Source organism: Pseudorca crassidens, chromosome 21, assembly GCF_039906515.1.
Source record: "Pseudorca crassidens isolate mPseCra1 chromosome 21, mPseCra1.hap1, whole genome shotgun sequence".
NCBI classification, from domain to species: Eukaryota; Metazoa; Chordata; class Mammalia; order Artiodactyla; family Delphinidae; genus Pseudorca; species Pseudorca crassidens.
In genome coordinates, this window is record NC_090316.1 from 12,470,839 (window position 1) to 12,488,634 (window position 17,796).

Here is a 17,796-nt window from a genome sequence, read left to right on the forward strand (position 1 = left end):
TTGGTGGGAATGTAAGTTGATACAGTCACTATGGAGAACAGTATGGAGGTTCCTTAAAAAACTACAAATAGAACTACCATATGACCCATCAGTCCCACTACTGGGCATATACCCTGAGGAAAACCGTAATTCAAAGAGAGTCATGTACCACAATGTTCACTGTAGCACTATTTACAATAGCCAGGACATGGAAGCAACCTAAGTGTCCATTGACAGATGAAAGGTTAAAGAAGATGTGGCACATATATACAATGGAATATTCCTGAGCCGTAAAAAGAAATGAAATTGAGTTATTTGTAGTGAAGTGGAGGGACCTAGAGTCTGTCATATACAGTGAAGTAAATCAGAAAAAGAAAAACAAATACCATATACTAACACATATATATGGAATCTAAAAAAAAAAAAAGGTTCTGAATAACCTAGGGGCAGGACAGGAATAAAGATGCAGACATAGAGAATGGACTTGAGGACACAGGGAGGGGGAAGGGTAAACTGGGATGAAGTGAGAGAGTGGCATGGATATATATACACTACCAAAAGTAAAATAGATAGATAGCTAGTGGGAAGCAGCTGCACAGCACAGGGAGATCAGCTTGGTGCTTTGTGATCACCTAGAGGGGTGGGATAGGGAGGGTGGGAGGGAGACACAAGAGGGAGGAGATATGGGGATATATGTATACATACAGCTGATTCACTTTGTTATACAGCAGAAATGAACACAACATTGTAAAGCAATTATACTCCAATAAAGATGTTAAAAAAAAAAAAGAGTGATCAAAGCAGAGTGGATAGTCTCAAAAGCAGACAGTGTGACAGAGCAGAAAGTGGGATGAGGAAGGAGACACTTGAACCAAATGGGAAAACAATATTTTGGAGCCATTTAGCATAGTGTCAAGTAGCCTTACACTTGTCCACATCCCATAAACATATATTTGATTTTCATCATGTTATGATTTTTTTTTCAAAATGATATCATTAGAAATAGTTAACATATTCTTCTTAGTAATGAAGGAATTGTGTTATAAATTTTATAGTGTGCCAAAAACGATTAAACTGAAAAGCAAATGTTAGTGTTATGGTTTGGATTAAGCTATCTAGAATATTCAATAAATCAGAATCACTCCTTGCCTGGTGATAGTATATAAAGGAACTTTTATTATAGCTTAGTGGTAAATTTATTTGGGTTGTTAAGGCCCCTCTGAAGAGTAACTGGGACTGAATGGATGACAAACTTGGAAAGATTATGAAGTTAAAAGAAAAAGGAGATAAAGCAAAAGAAATAAATCCTTAATCCTTTGTTCAGGAAATGTTTAGTCTTATTGTGTCCAATAAATCAGAGAAACACAATCAAAATGTCAAGATTCAATAAGCATCATCCTCTCTTGTAACTTCTTCTCCCGTTTTCTTTCTTAACAACAGTTCTTTGTATTTCTGATTTTAACCAGACCAAGCCTTTTTGCAACTGCATGCATTTTAAGTCTCATTTATATTAGGGGATGACTCTAGGTTAAAAAATAAGGGAAGGGGCTTCCCTGGTGGCACAGTGGTTAAGAATCCAGCTGCCAATGCAGGGGACATGGGTTTAAGCCCTGGTCCAGGAATATCCCACGTACCGCGGAGCAACTAAGCCCATGCGCCACAACTACTGAGCCTGTGCTCTAGAGCCTGCGAGTCACATCTACTGAGCCCACGTGCCACAAGTACTGAAGCCCGCACACCTAGAGCCTGTGCTGCACAACAAGAGAAGCCACTGCAATGAGAAGCCCGCGCACCACAGCGAAGAGTAGTCCCCGCTCGTCGCAGCTAGAGAAAGCCCGTGCACAGCAATGAAGACCAAATGCAGCCAAAAATAAATAAATAAAATAAATAATTTTTTAAAAAAAATAAGGGAAGGAATGAAGGTGGGAAATAAGAAAGGAGGATAAGAAACAAATAAGGAAGGAAGGGAAGAATAAAAAGAAGAGAAACAAGCAACGAAGTGTCAATTGAAAACAATAGCAGAAGGATGTGCAGCAAACTAAATAGACACCTCCAGTTCTCAAACTCGATTTACCCTTTAAAAGCAATTTTTTTTGACCCAATAAGAGCACATGTTACTCTCTTACAGATTCACAATGTACATTAGCACATTAAGGACTTGGAGAGGGAATCAGTTTAACTTGTTTAACTCGACATTTCCCAAACGTATGTTCATGGTATGTACATGGCTCCTTGTGAAACAACTATTAATGCCATAGAAATTTAATTCCCATGGAGCACACTTCAGGAAAAACTGGAGCTCACAAATTCAATTGCATGTATTACTGAATTTTATTTTCTTCCTCTTAAGCACAGCTTCTCTTTTTTTTCCAGCTTCATTGAGACATAATTGACATGTAACATTGTGTAAGTTGAAGGTATACAATCAGTTAATTCAATACACTTACATATTGCAATAATGATCACCGCCATAGCGTTAGCTAACATTTCCATTACATTACACAATTACTATTTCTTTTTTGCAATAAGAACATTTGAGATCTAGTCTCTCAGGAACTTTCAAGTATATAACGCAGTATAATTAACTATAATCATCATGCTGCATATTAACTCCCCAGAACTTATTCATCTTATAATCAGAAGTTTGTATCTTTTGACAGATTTTCTTATCTTTGGCTGGATTATCATGCTGTATCAGTTGTGAAGCATGTCATTATACAATGCTCAATATCCACTATTCCAGGATATACTGTCCATTAGATATATGTATCACATGCTTTCTAAGCCATGGTTCTTTGGTCTTTGAAGATATGGTTTAAATAAAAGAAAAAATGAAATGGGCTGAGAGATCCCCAGGCCTCTATTTTGAAAGATAGGTAGGTAGAATCATGGCCTCTAGAAAAGGTCATGCCCTGATCCTTGGAATCTATGAATGTGACTTTACATGGCAAAAGGGACTTTACAGATGTGACTAGGAGAAGAATCTAGAGATGGAGAAGTTATTTTGGATTATTTAGGTGGCCTTAACCTGATCGATCACCTGAGTCCTTAAAAGTAGAGAATGTTTCCCTGGTGCAAGACAACCAGACAGATGGTAGCATGAGAAGGACCATTGTTAGCTTAGAAGGTGGGGGAAGGGAACCATGAGCTATAGAATGTGGCAGCCTCTAGAAGCTGGAAAAGGCCTTTGGAAAGGAATACAGCCCTGTTGATATCTCAATTTTATCCCAGTAAGACCTGTGTCAGACTTCTGACCTATAGAACTGTAAGATAATATATTTGTAAAGTTTGAGTCATCAGTTTGGGGGAATTTATAATGGCAGCAATAAAAATCGAATTCCATAAATAAGTATGCAAGAAGGTAGGATAGAAAATATTTGGATTAAACAACCTCCTCTAGTAAAAAATGATTTAACACACTTGTATTCTGGCACTTTCATAGGCAGAATTCTAAGATAGCCTCCAAGATTCCTGGTATATACACAATTTTCCCAGTTATTCAATCAAACACAGGTCTGAGTGCTGTTGCAAAAGTGCAGATTAATTGAGGTCCCATAATTGTTGACCTGAAAATAGGAGATTATCCTTTATGGGCCTGACAGGTTATTACCTGACAGGTAATCAGGTGAGCCCTTAAAAAGGATGGGGTTCGGGCTTCCCTGGTGGTGCAGTGGTTGGGAGTCCGCCTGCTGATGCAGGGAACACGGGTTCCTGCCCCAGTCCGGGAAGATACCACGTGCCGCGGTGTGGCTGGGCCCGTGAGCCATGGTCGCTGAGCCGGCGCTTCCGGAGCCTGTGCTCTGCAACGGGAGTGGCCACAGCAGTGAGAGGCCCGCGTACCACAACAACAACAACAAACAAACAAACAAAAAGGATGGGGTTCTTGCTAGCGCGAGAGATTCAAAGAATGAGAGAAATTTGACACAAGGGGGATTCTCCATTGCTAGCTCGGAAGATCTCCATTGTTTGTTGTAAAATTGTGGGCAGTCTCCAAGAGTTGAGTGGGCCCCAGCTGATAGCCAGCAAAGAAATAAGGACTTCAGTCCTACAACCACAAAGAACTGTACTCTGCCAACAATGTGAATGAGCTTGAAGAGCACCCATAGTTCCAGATGAGAGCATAGTCAACATCTTGATTTCAGCTTCATAAAATCCTAGGCAGAAAGCCCAGTCTTACTGTGCCTTGACTGTTGACCTTCAGAACTATGACTTAATAAATGGTCTTGTTTTAAGCTGCTAACCGTGTGGTAATCTGTTACACATCAATAGAAAACTAATTCAGGCACATAATGACATAATTTTTAAAAGTTATCTAAAACTCCATTTCAGTCAATGATAGCATTTTCATGGGGCCTGAGGGAAGCACTTTCCATCAGATCATATACCTTTGAGGAAAATTATTTATCCACGTATGTGTCACAGAGCCCATCCCCATGCACTGTAGACTCGAACGAATAGGTTTTGATTTGAGTTAAAAAGATTCCACACCCCCATCATATTGGGGATCATTTTAAGGGATGTTCAACTTTAAACACCTCTACTCTCATGATGCCAATTTCCTATTTTCATTTGGCAAAACAAGCTTACTCTGTTTATTGAAAAGATGAAATATGCTTCTATCAAAAGACTAATAATGATCATGTCTCTCGAGTATGAGAGTAGACTTCAAGGCATTGCATCGGGCGGAATTGAATGGAGAACACCAGGTCTGCTCCAGTGCCCAGTGACTGGTAATGCTCCAGGGTGCTTGCTGATGTTACTAATAGAAGTGACCAGGATTTGGTGAGGAAATGCCCAGAGGGCACTGCATCTGAGTCAGGGGTCCGCAGGTCTTAAAAGCACAAATACTTACTGACTTCTGTCTTGATTGATTCTCTTGGCCTCCGTGCTAGAAGTTGAACGAACCATACTAAGACAAGGGACTCAAAAGGAGAGGGAGTAGGCAGACAATACTCAGGAATAAAAGAACAATGCCAATGCGGAAGTCAGGACCCAGGTCTAAGAATAATAGACCACGCCACAGTGGAAAGAACCTGGTTCTCATTTTGCTCATTTGTGAAATCAGGTTTGGCAAGGGAACGCGTTGCAATCCCATTTGATACAGACGAGCAAAATTTCTTTTTGGTGGACCTCAACCTGAATTCCAGGTTGTAGATAAACAGGGACCTGCAAAGGGAAGTATGTGGTGGAAGCAATTGGTGAAAGTCTCTCCCAACTTTCTCTATCCCAATCAGAAGTAGAACACATGTAGAAAAATATATGTTGTGTTAACATTAAACCATAGTAATAAGAAAATATTTGGGTGGATGATAAGACTTAAAACACAGTTGTCTTTTATCATACATGAAATTAAAACAATTTGTACCTAACAAAATGAAGAACTCTTACACCTAAGAGTTTTAAAGGAAAGCAATTCCTTGCTCATATAAATATGTCTGCTATGGCAACAGGAATTTTAAATCTGTGAGGAACTAATATTAAGTGACAGGTTCTCTAGATCAGCTCTGTAAATGCAAGGCATTATTTGATTTAGATATAAGATTTTCATCACTTAATCATATAATTCAGTGAGATATCTTTATTCTAACCTGAACTTCTTTTCAGAAGACTTGAATCACAAAGAGAGATATTGGCAAGAGATAATGATTTGTTAAATGTATGAGACAATTATTTTAGAGATTAACATTGTGTATATAAAATCTACTGATTGGACACCTGATTTTATAGCAAGTATATTTTGAGTTAAAAAAGTGAGAAAAAATATTTTTGTATGCTTATGGCACACACTGTCTAACATTTTTTCTTTTAAGGGTGCTATGTAAAAAACATTATCACTATCAAAAAGTAAAAGTTATTAGTTATCCAGAATTTGTTCAGTGTAAAGGTTGGACCTATTGTAATCTTTTGAGTCAAAAGTGAGTTGCCTCTGTACTTTGATGGAGAAAAATCATTTTCCAGTTTGGGACAATGTTACTAAAGTGATTCTTAGAGACTGAAATGGAATAATTCTTTTGTATAGATGCATAGTAATCTATTTAGAAAACATAAAAGCACTAAAGAATATATGCCCCACATTTAACCTTAGGGAAGTCCAATGATCTCTAAAAGATGCATGGGCTCTGTGTGTACTGAGGGGGATGGAGGGATGCTCAATGTCAGGACGGGTGTCATTGTCCGTGCCCTCACTGGAGTTGTGGGCAGAACATGTATGGCAGTAATAATGCTAAGCTGTATCTAGAATAATCTGGAATCTTCCAGTTGGACAAATTTTTGATCAAATAGATCAGATTTGGATGTTCTTAGTTATAATACCAATTGAATCTTTGATATGCCTCAGTCTTCATGGATGTTATTAATTGCATTTCACTGCTGTTACTTTGCACCTATGTGATAGTGTGATGCTTGAGCAACGTCAGATAGCAGGGTTTGTGGAGTAACCAGACAGCCACACTGGAAGCACCAGTTGTGCTCCTAATCTTTCCCCTGGGTTTAGCTTTAATTTTTAATGAGTTTGCCTCTGCTGAAGAGCCAAATCTCTAATACCCGGTATGGGGAATGATGCGTGAGTTATTAAAACATATAAGAGCTTAGACAATGAGAAGGGAAAGGGCTACACCCTCAGTTGTTGAATTGGTTGTAAAACAAATTCCTGGGGATTTAATGAATAAAATTTCTGTTGGCCTCACATTTGGAATTAATGAGGTGGAAAATATGAAATAACATGTAACAGCCTTGCAACACAGAGAACCAGACCTAGGAGAGTTTATTTTGGAGAAGGAACGTTTTCTAATCTTAGGTTCCTGTTTAGACTTATGACCACTAGCTGGCATGTGAATTCTAGTTAAACTCAGAAACTGTTTATTTTTGTAATTTTTGTCTGGGACTTTTCTCAATTTTTTGACTGTCAATAAAAAGGCTGACTGGCCGAGAGCTTAAACCAGGCCCCGCTGGAGTTCACTGAAGAACTTCAGTCAACAACTATTTGTCTGACACTGGTCTCAGGCTGGGGAGAAGGTTGGGAAAAAAAACCACATTCTGGGAAACTGGAGGCCTGGGATTAGTTCTAGCTCTACCACTAGTTAGCTGCAGGTCTCAGGACAGTTATCTAACCTTCCTGGGCCTTGTCACTAGGTAAGTTCCCCAAAGTTTAACTTGAGAAACAGTAAGCTCCAGGTTGACAGATCTGGTTTTCCTAACAGTGCCTCCATCAGACTGCTGCCAAAGTTTAGGAAACAAAGAATGTTTGGTCATCTGGGACTCGGGGCAGTTTCCTAACACCTGCAGGACTCACTGCTTTGGAACATCCTTGATGGTACGTAGCAAAACACATGACGTATATAGATAATTCCAATCCAATCCAAAGCGGTGCCTGGCAAAATATTCCAGAGCGTTCGTGTGTCTTTCTGCAATGTGACAGACATTCTCATGAAATTCCTGCAGCATATCTCTTGGACAGTTATTGATGTATGACGTACATAGAGGAAAGTGCTCCAATCTGAAGGGTCCTGCTCTCCTAGTCTTCACAAACTGAACACATCTGACTAATCGGTTTCCAAATCAAGAAATAGAACGTAAGCAGGGCCACAGAACCTTGCTTGCTTCCTCTTCAGTCATTTCCTCGCCCAAGGGTAGCCACTGTTTCTAATGGCATAGAGTGGTTTTAAAATGTCCAAAAAAACCCAGATGGAAAACGGAGATTGCCAGGTCCTAATTTAGAGATCTTGACATGTCATTCAGAAATCTAATCCTTTGCCTGTGCCTGGATGAATAGGTATTACCCTTTTGGAAAACAGTTTGGTACTGTGTCTCAAGATCTCTTAACACATTTATTCTATTCCATTCTTGGATTATCCAAGGAAATCCAAGATTTCCAGATTATCCAAGGAAAATCTGCTTAAAAAAGGATGACTTCAGGGCTTCCCTGGTGGTGCAGTGGTTGAGAATCTCCTGCCAATGCAGGGGACACGGGTTCGAGCCCTGGTCTGGGAGGATCCCACATGCCGCGGAGCAACTGGGCCCGTGAGCCACAATTACTGAGCCTGTGCATCTGGAGCCCGTGATCCACAACTACTGAGCACGCGTGCCACGAAGACCGTGCTCCGCACCAAGAGAGGCCGCGATAGGAAGAGGCCCGCGCACCGCGATGAAGAGCGGCCCCCGCTTGCCACACCTAGAGAAAGCCCTCGCACAGAAACGAAGACCCAACACAGCCATAAATAAATAAATTTAAAAAATTCACGACATATGTCAATATTTAGCTAGTGTTGATGAATTTATTCTATTAAAAAAAAGGATGACTTCATATTTATGAATATTTTCACTTCACAGTTATCTGTAATTATTAAACCAGAAGAGTAGCTCAGACACTCAACAATGGCTGAATCATTAATGAGTTCACAGATACAAACAATGAAACATTAAGCAGCTGTTAAAAGGGAAGACAGGGAAAGTACTTATCTTGTAATGTGTAGTAAAAAATTGAAAACAAAACAAAACAAACAAACAAACAAAAAAAAAATTGAAAGTGCGAAATTACACTATCCTAGAACCATATCTTTGTAAAACTGAAATATATATGGACAAGAACTGGAAAATATTTATGGAGAGATGTTGGTTGCTTTCTATATCTGTTATGTTGTAAAATTGTTATTGTAATAAAAGTCTGATGGGGTAAAAAAAAAAAAAAATGACCGGTAGCTGTGAACGATTTTAGTTCCATGGTCAATTAAGCCTTCACAGAAATATAAAAATTTGAGTCTAAATTAAAGTGACAGTCTGAGACCTGCCATTCTTGATATTTCCAGGTATTCAAATTCTAATGTAGAATTCACAGGAATATTTTCCATAATGGACATCCCCAGAAGCAAACATTTTCTTTTAAAGGGATCATCACAACCCTCTGAATTGTTTGTTTATGGTTCAGGAATCTTTACTGGCCTGTTGGATTGGCAGAAGTCTCCTCTAAGGACCTCAAAATTTATCCCTGCTGGCACTGCTGATTTGACCAGATTATGTCTCACCCAGTCATTGGCTGAGCCTCATATAGGCCTGTTTTCACAGTTAACTGTCAGCACTGGGCTCTTCCCAATTAATATCAGACTAATGCCACTTCCAGCAGCTTGGCAACCTGCCCCTTGAGTTTACCATCTGTCACTGCTGCTGTTTTTAACTGATAAACCCCCCATCTCAGGCTTAACCCAGTAAGTGTATTTCTTGCCTGTGTCATTCTTAAACAGGTGTTCTAATTGGCAGGCAGCATCTCCTAGGCAGTGATGCTTCATAGATCGGCAACATGTGGTTTCCAAGTTGGCTGTCCTTGCTGGAAGAGGTAAGAGAATGAAGGATTCATGGCGGAGGTTTTTATGGGTCAAGCCTAGAAGTGGTACGCCTCCCCTCCACTCATATACCATTGACCCCAACTTAATCACATGGCCAGATCTAACTGCAAGAGATACTGGGAAGTACAGTCTGTCTTTGAGCCCAAGAAGAGGAGAAATGGGGTTTGATGAATAGCTAGTTTCTGACACACATACAACTGTACAACTATTTTCAGAGTATTTAAATTTTTAAAATTACTTTTCCCTTTGTTGCATTATTCGTGATTTCTCACATGTGAATGTTAAAAATTATTCCAATTTGTCTCTGAAACATCTATTATAATTATAATTTTGCTGTACATTTTTCAAGCTATATATATACATATATATATAGTACACATATATACATGTAAAATATGTGTGTGTATGCATAATGCAAGGTTACATAGTTACATAGGCCAGATCCAGAACTTGAGACCAGGATTTATAACTGTGAGTCCACTGAGTGGTTTCATTTTACTATACTTCAATATCAAATATATAGAGAAGATGACAAAAAGGTCCATGAGTCAATACTTTTGATTAATATCATCTCTACTTTAAATTCCAGTACTGAGTAGTAAATATCTAGATAACTATCTTACATTTTAGAGCCACTAGGGCATCAAATATTGGGATCTTTTTGTAATTACCTTTGCTACTTCTTCCATTCTTTTTCTCTTAGTATTAAATATTTCTTTATCAGTTTGACTCAGAGATTTATCATAATCACTCTGGCAACTGAGGAGTTAGAGCGAGGCATAGATAGGTAAATAGATATGGCAGAAGGCTGAGCTTTCTAAAAATTACAAAGGTACAGAGACCAAACTCACATCATTTGCCTACCCCCTTTCCCCATATCCAGTAAAGGGTATCCAATGGGAGGACAGCAGAAAAAAAACAATGGTCCCTTTAAAGTACAAAAACTGATATGGTGCTTGAATCAGAAATCTGACTACAAAAGCAACAAGAGGAGTGGGCTGAGCTAGGTGGGTATGACAAACTTTGAGCCATGATGATGACACCAGTGTCTCTGTGTCACTGCCCAGGCCAGACAGCTGCTTCTCATTATCACTGCCAAGTAGGATGCCAGGAGAGAGTAGAAAATTGTGCATAAAGAAACAAACTAAAATTCAGATAAACTCAGAGAGGAATTAGCTAGTTAGTGAGAAACGCTAAAAAGCCAGAACCATCTGGTGTAGGAAAAACTACCCTAAAAGGGACTGTCAACATTACAAATAGCAAAAGAACAGATAGTCTTCCCAGGGTAGAATGAGGGGAGGTGTTTTATTGTGGTCTGATAAGGTGAGTAATATAGAAGGATTGTTTCCAGGCAGCTGCTGCCCATTAGATGAAGGTGGTGAGAGACTCCACGGAGAGCCTTTCAGACAAAGTTATGTGAAAGTATGCACACACCAGAAACTATTGAAGATATTAGATTGATCGTGCTCCAAGTTCTATTGTGGCTAGAATGTTTTCTGGGCAAAGGGAAAAAGGCCAGGTTTGGATTGACAATACGTCTTAAACACTTAATAAAAAATTATATTATATTAATTCCTTTATATCCTCTGTTATTTGTCCAAGAGACGAAATACGATTCAGATTGTCTTCACAGGACTCTACTGATTGAAAAAGACATTGCTTGGCTTTCTTTTTCTCTTTCAATTCCTTAATTTTGTTTTTTTTTTTTTTGTTTTTTTGAATTTCAACTTTAAACTCATCGAAGGTAGAACCAACATTTATTGATGGTTTACTGCTTCCCAGACCTTGTCTCAATACTTTACCTCTTGTAACCCTCCATACAACTCTGTAAAGGAAATAACTGTAAAAATCACATTTCGCAAATGAGGAAACTGCTTCGCTTAAGGATACAGTAATTGGCAGAACCAGAAAATTTATTGTATTTCTTAGTGCAAAGGTCATGCTCTTTTCCTAGAAGAGATGTGAGGATCCCCAACACTGGGTTTGAGCTTGACTGATTTTTCAGCATTTTCTCTTACAGTTAACATAGCAGCTTCTTCAATTTTCCTCTACTTTCTGCTCTTGGAGGCAACACTGGAGCCTCGGTCACTGTATTTCTTGTAATCTTGGGCAAGTCACTTCACTTTGTCCAGTAGTAAAATGATGAGATTGGACTAGAGGAAATCACAGATCTCAACCAGCTTTGACAAATCTCCAGTCCAAGGACCAGGATGTGCCAACCTTTCAGCCACACTTCTTAACGCGATACCTATGAAGAATCTAGGAGCATTTTCCATTGCCAGGTAATGTCTCCCCTCACTTCTCCCCTCTTTGTAGGTAACTCTTTTTTAAAAGGTAAAAGTGGGGAAACTTCTCTGTTTGGCATCCACACTCAGAAAGCCTGGTGTGATGGTGAACATCAATTTGCAATTCATCAAGATGAATTCAAGCCATCAGTCATTTAACCCATCTGCAATCATCAGGAAAATACCTAAGTCACAGTTGGAAGACTCATGCATTTTTCCAGAAAGTAGAAAGTGTTTGCCTCTTTTCTAGACTGGCAGCTGGCTAAAAGTGCTTACTCAAAAGACTATTGCTGAGAGGGGTGATGTCTAACCATTACGGGAAATTGGTTGCATATGTAAATTTACACCTCTCTTTATCCTTACTGACTTAGTGTTTTTGTGATACTTGTATCCTCACAGGAGCAAATGATAGGAAAGCATGGCAATTTCACTTACCCATGGAAGCAATTCACAAAAAAATAATAAAACAAGAACAGATCTCTTTCTCCACTGTGCTTGTGAACTTTTTTGGGCAGATGAAGCATATCTTTCCTTTAGTATAAAATCCCTTTACACCTCACACGAAGTGATCTATTTGCTCAGTTATTTACTCAATATCATTAAATATCTGTTTAACCCATCTAAGGGGCAAGTTACTTCTCCCATGAAACATTTTCTTACCTATAAAGTGGCCAAAAATAATATGAGCTTATAGAGTTATTACATGAAGTAATTAAGAAAATGCATGACAGTGCCTCCCTTCTCTGTGAAAAGTACTTGTCAGTCATTGTATAGAGTAAAAAAAGATGATTTTGTAAGGAAATGGATCAAGTCCTCAAGAAGTTGCAGTCTGCTAAGAAAAATAAGGTATGTTCATCGATCCCCCAAAGTTACAGAAGGAAGTGGCATGTATGAAAGAAAAATATAGAAAAAATGCCAGAGGAGTTTGGAGAAGAGAGGATACTTCTAGGATTATAAGACACAATATTTTGCACAAGGCATTTGAACTCCACTTTTAAGGATGGATAGGATTTGGACATAAACAAATGGAGGAGAGAGAATAGAGTTACTTCCTGAAGGTGCAGCGTGAGAATAGAACTAAGAAATAGTTATCATAAGAGAATAACCAATGGTCCGGTTTAGTTGGAGTATGTGGTTTATGGAGGGGGCAATGGTAAATAAGGTTGGAAATGTAAGTATGACTAGATTGAAGATGGGTTTCAGTGCTTTTATTCTGGAGGCCAAGATTGGGGGTGATAGTGAGAATAGAGAGGTTATGAGGTGGAGTGGATGTGTAATGAAAGAGGACAGAAAGTTCAGTGAGGGACATTATTGGATTTGAGATGTACCAAGAGCCTTCTTGTTGGATTGCTAGGGAGAACCGAGAACTGGGACACTGGAGGAGAGGTACATGGTGGGGTACCTTGGCTGTACCTTTATAGCAAGCAACTTCCAATATAATTCAGTAGACTAGAACTGCCTCGAAAGACTTTTGTAAACACAGAGCCTCAGCAATTCCATCACTTATCTCAATCTAGCCACTGAAGGGAGTAGAGGTGACATAAGAAGTGAGAGTGAGTTTATTCAAATTTTAAAATAAAATTTGAAAAAGATCTGCTGAAGGTGTTGAGGACCAAGAAGTACCATACTGCATACATTTTGGATTCAATTTATAGTGTATTCATGATGGTCTGGGGTGAAGGAACCTTAATAAGCCCTCAAACCAATTAACTGAAATAAGTTATTGATAAGGACAAAAAAAAATGAGCAAATAATACACCTTAACTACACAAGTGCCAAGAGTGATCCCAAGATAAAAAATGACTGATGTGTAAAAGGCAATACAATCCAAAGGAAAAATGAATTGCTAACAAGTTGCTTTTTTAAATATTTTAATGTGGTAAGTTGCCATTCACATGGAAGGATTTTCTGATATGAGGATCAAAAGGAAATTTCTGGCAGCAAAAATTATTGACATAGAAAATTCAAGGGAAGCAGTGAAAATCCCATTAGCATGTCAGGGAGCCTTATCTGTAGTTTATTTTCTGCAGCTTGATTTTGTTGATGGAGACTGGCTACAAAGATTAGGAGCCATAAAGATAAGAAAAGTTGACAGACAGAAAAGGTACCTTGAAAACAGTACAGGATGCAGAATAATATCTTAACACCCTATAACTCTGAAAATATCAAATAAAAGACTCCCTGCCATAAAACCTCAGGAAAATAACTCTGTGCAGTAATATAGGGAGAATATTTATTGGAAGGACCAATTTTCTTCATGGGCTTTGGGCCTATTTAGTACTGTAATGCGTATCAGAAATCTCTGCTATGATTTCTCATAATTTTGTGTCTAACAGGAAGACTTCCTGTAAAATATAAGGGCTTAGGCAATACACGTAGAGTGAATTCTCCAGAAAGTCAGAAAATAAAGTCAACATGACTTGTTTTCTCACTATTTAGGGTCTGAAATCAGAAGACCTGGCTGACACCGATCTTTGAGTTGATCCTGTGAGTAAATAAATAGTGGGAACAGAGACTAGAAAGATCTGCAGAGACTTTGAAATTCAGGTTTAAAACTTTTGACTTATTTTAAATAAGAAACAACAGGCCCCGAATGGAGTCACTTGTGCTCAGCCCCACATCAGCAAACCAAGATTTAATACCTAACCTAATTACAGTTTCTGTATCTTCCAGGCTTGACATTTTAAACCGATTGGCCTGGAATTTCCTGATCCACACTAATGAGGTAATCTTCAGGTGACAAGGTGACCTTGCCTGAAATAATCCTTCCTTTTGTTTTTGACTTCCTTGTCTCACTCCTCTTTTGCCTTTAAAAACCTTCCATTTTGTACAGGTCCTCAGAGTGCCTTTCTACTTGCTAGCTGGGATGCTGCCCAATTCATGAATCATTGTATAAAGTTGATTCGATCTTCAAAATTTACTCATTCGAAATTTGTTTTTTCACAGATTATATCCTTCTGGAAAAAAAAAGAAAAAGGATAGCTATGTGAGGTCTGGGGGGGTGGGGTGGGGGGAGGGTGGTAGGCAGTAATATGACCAAATCTGTATTTTATAAAGAGTTGTCTGACAGGTGTAGAATAAGTGGAAATAAGAGATTTGAACTAGGAAGAAAGGTTAAGAAGTTTTTTGTTTGTTTGTTTTGTTCTGTTTTTTTTTGGCTGCGCTGTGAGGCTTGCGGGATCTTAGTTCCCCAACCAGGGATTGAACCCATGCCCTCGTCAGTGAAAGTGCTGAGTCCTAACCACTGGACTGCCAAGGAATTCCCAGGCTCAGAAGTTCTTATAAAGCCTGATCTAGATAGTGGCAGACAGCATGGTCCAAGAAGTGTTTCTCAAGTAGAATGATAGGGTTAGAGGAAAAAAGATCACTGTTATATCTTTTAGTGAACGTCAAAATAAAGTTTTTTAGTCTTCACCTAAGATTTTGCTCTAAATATTAAAGGATAATGTGATTGAATGTAATATTCTAGCTTGACAGTTATTTTCATGCACACTTGGAACATACTACTCTACTGCCTCTGGACTTCATTGTTGATGAGATGTTTGCTATCAGTCTATCAATAACTTTCCTTTGCTAATTTTTATGATTTTCTCTTTATTCTTTATTTTCACTATGTGACCAAGGTATGGATTTATTTTTATTGTATTTTTATTTCTTGCTTGATTCTAGAGGTAAATTTTTGATCTAAAAATTCAGTTTTTAATCAATATTCTGGAATATTCCTAGCAATTAATTCTCAAAGGTAGCCTACCACCATTCCTTCCTTTCTCTGCTTCTGCAGTTTTTATTAAACATTAGATATTAGGCGTCTCAATCTATCTTTCATGTCTCTTAACTTCTCAATATTTTTTTCCCTTTTACTTTCTAGACTGCATTCTGGGTAAGCATCTCAGTACCATTTCCAAACTCACTAATTAGCTCTTTTACAGATTTCAAGTTAGAATGTATCCCACCTACTGCAGTTTTAAAATTTCAAGGATTAATGTAAGTTTGATGTTCAAATTGTCTAATTGATTCTTGAAATCAATTGATCCACATGATTTTGTTTCATTTCTGTTTACATTGTTTCAAGACTTTATGTTCTTTTCAAGATGGCAGTTATGCCTTGGTTTATTTCCTTAAACACAATGTACTTATTTTAAAGTTTTCCCCAAACTGTTCAATGAAGAGAATTTCATATTGAGTATTTTGATTTTTGATTGCAATGGTTTTCTTAGCATTAGAATTCTTCAAGTGTTTGTAATATTGCCCTGCAGGAGGCCTCTCTCTCTCTTCTCTCTCAGATGCACACACACACACACACACACACACACACACACACACACACACATACACAATCTCTTTAGAGTCTGGAGTCTCCAAAATGAATAAAAGAAAGAAGATGCATGGGAGCTACCAATTCAGGAAGACAAGTTTCTCTTACAAGGACTGACAGTTTGGTAGCAACCTTAGAAGTCTCTCACTACTGATAGTTCTGGGAAGTATGTAAAACTAATCTTTTATCAGCATCTTGTATAGCATTTACCTTGTGTATTATATTTATCAAATATGTATTAAATACATATTTTTTGAACTCATTTCTTAGTAACCATGCTAAAGAAAATTGCAAAACCACTCAAAATCATACCTACAAAAGGAAACTAAAGCCCTATAATTATATAGAGGTCTTCTAGAAGCATTGAAAAGTTATACCATTTCCAGAAGGAAAAAAAATAATAAAACGTTACTGCAACTATTAATCCAGGTCTGAAACTCCCATGTACTATATTAGGAAAGTAAGAGACCAGAGCAGATGTAGTCAGGATGTGCTCATTATCATAAAGTCTGGGAATGTGAGCCCCACAGAGAAAAGGTTGACAGCAAGAGAAGAAATGAGCAGAAAGGAAGAATTAAGGAGATGCTAAAGGGTTTAACATGAGGAGGGGTTTACAAAAGACAAGCTATGTTAATTGGAAATATAGAAGCGTTAATAAAAAATGAGACTGACTGAATGCCCATAGAAGATGTTAACCCAAGGTCTGGAGAGATTTAGGAAAGGAGGAGACATCATAATAAGAACTATAATATATTATATTTGTACAGCAAATTACTTTTTATGAAGCATTTCTACAGACTTTATCTTATGTGAACTTTACAACCACCCTATGAAGTAGAATAATTATTATTTAGGTTCACTGGTAGTAACATATATTGAGCAGCTTCTTTGTGCTAAGAAATTTCACCTGTTTATACAGTTTAACAGAGAACGTGGATTCAAATATCAGCTCTTCTATTTATAAGCTAGGAGGCCTGGGGCAAGTTACTTAATATCTCTATTCTTCCATACCCATTTTTTCAGATGACACATGTATGTGTTAAGATATGATATTTGTTTTTCTCTTTCTGACTTACTTCACTCTGTCTGACAGTCTCTAGGTCCATCCATGTCTCTGCAAATGACCCAATTTCATTCCTTTTTATGGCTGAGTAATATTCAATTGTATATATATGTACCACATCTTCTTTATCCATTCCTCTGTTGATGGACATTTAGGTTGCTTCCATGTCCTGGCTATCGTAAATAGTGCTGCAATGCAGACAGAGAGAACAAACATATGGATACCAAGGGGGCAAAGGGAGGGGTGGGATGAATTGAGAGATTGGGATTGACATATATACACTATTGATGCTATGTATAAGATAAGTAACTAATGAGAACCTACCATATAGCACAGGGAACTCTACTCAATGCTCTGTGGTGACCTAAATGAGAAGGAAATCCAAGAAAGAGGGGATATATGTATATGTATAGCTGATCCACTTTGCTGTACAGTAGAAACTAACACAATATTGTAGAGCAACTATACTCCAATAAAAAATGTATATATCTCTGGTCTTCCTTACATATAAGATGGATCTAATAAAAGTTCTTATTGAAAGCGTTGCTGTGAGGCCTCAATGACTTAAGACATTTAAAGTACTTACAACAAGGAATTCCCTGGTGGTTCTGTGGTTGGAACTCTGCGCTTTCACTGCTGAGGGCCCGGGTTCAATTCCTGATTGGGGAACTATGATCCCACGGGCTGTGCGCTGCAGCCAAAAATAAATAAATAAAGTACTTAAAACAGAGGCTGGCACATAGCAAGGGCCTTTTAAATGTTATGTATAATCATAATGATGATAATAATCATTATTTTCTTTTCTTATGAAGACAT

General features: G+C 38.1%; 1 protein-coding gene across 6 annotated transcripts in view; it reads left to right on the forward strand.

The window, feature by feature from the left end:
- FUT10 (fucosyltransferase 10) overlaps positions 1-14,588 on the forward strand; it is a 238,557-nt gene extending 223,969 nt beyond the window's left edge. For 2 of the 6 annotated variants that reach the window (XR_010939501.1, XR_010939506.1), the window contains 3 exons: positions 7,179-7,291; positions 9,216-9,307; positions 11,338-14,588. The gene's annotated coding sequence lies outside the window, so the exon portion shown is untranslated. The remainder of the gene's footprint in view (positions 1-7,178; positions 7,292-9,215; positions 9,308-11,337) is intronic. The other 4 variants (XR_010939504.1, XR_010939502.1, XR_010939505.1 and 1 more) reach the window with 4 other exon arrangements.
- Positions 14,589-17,796: the final 3,208 nt, after the last annotated feature.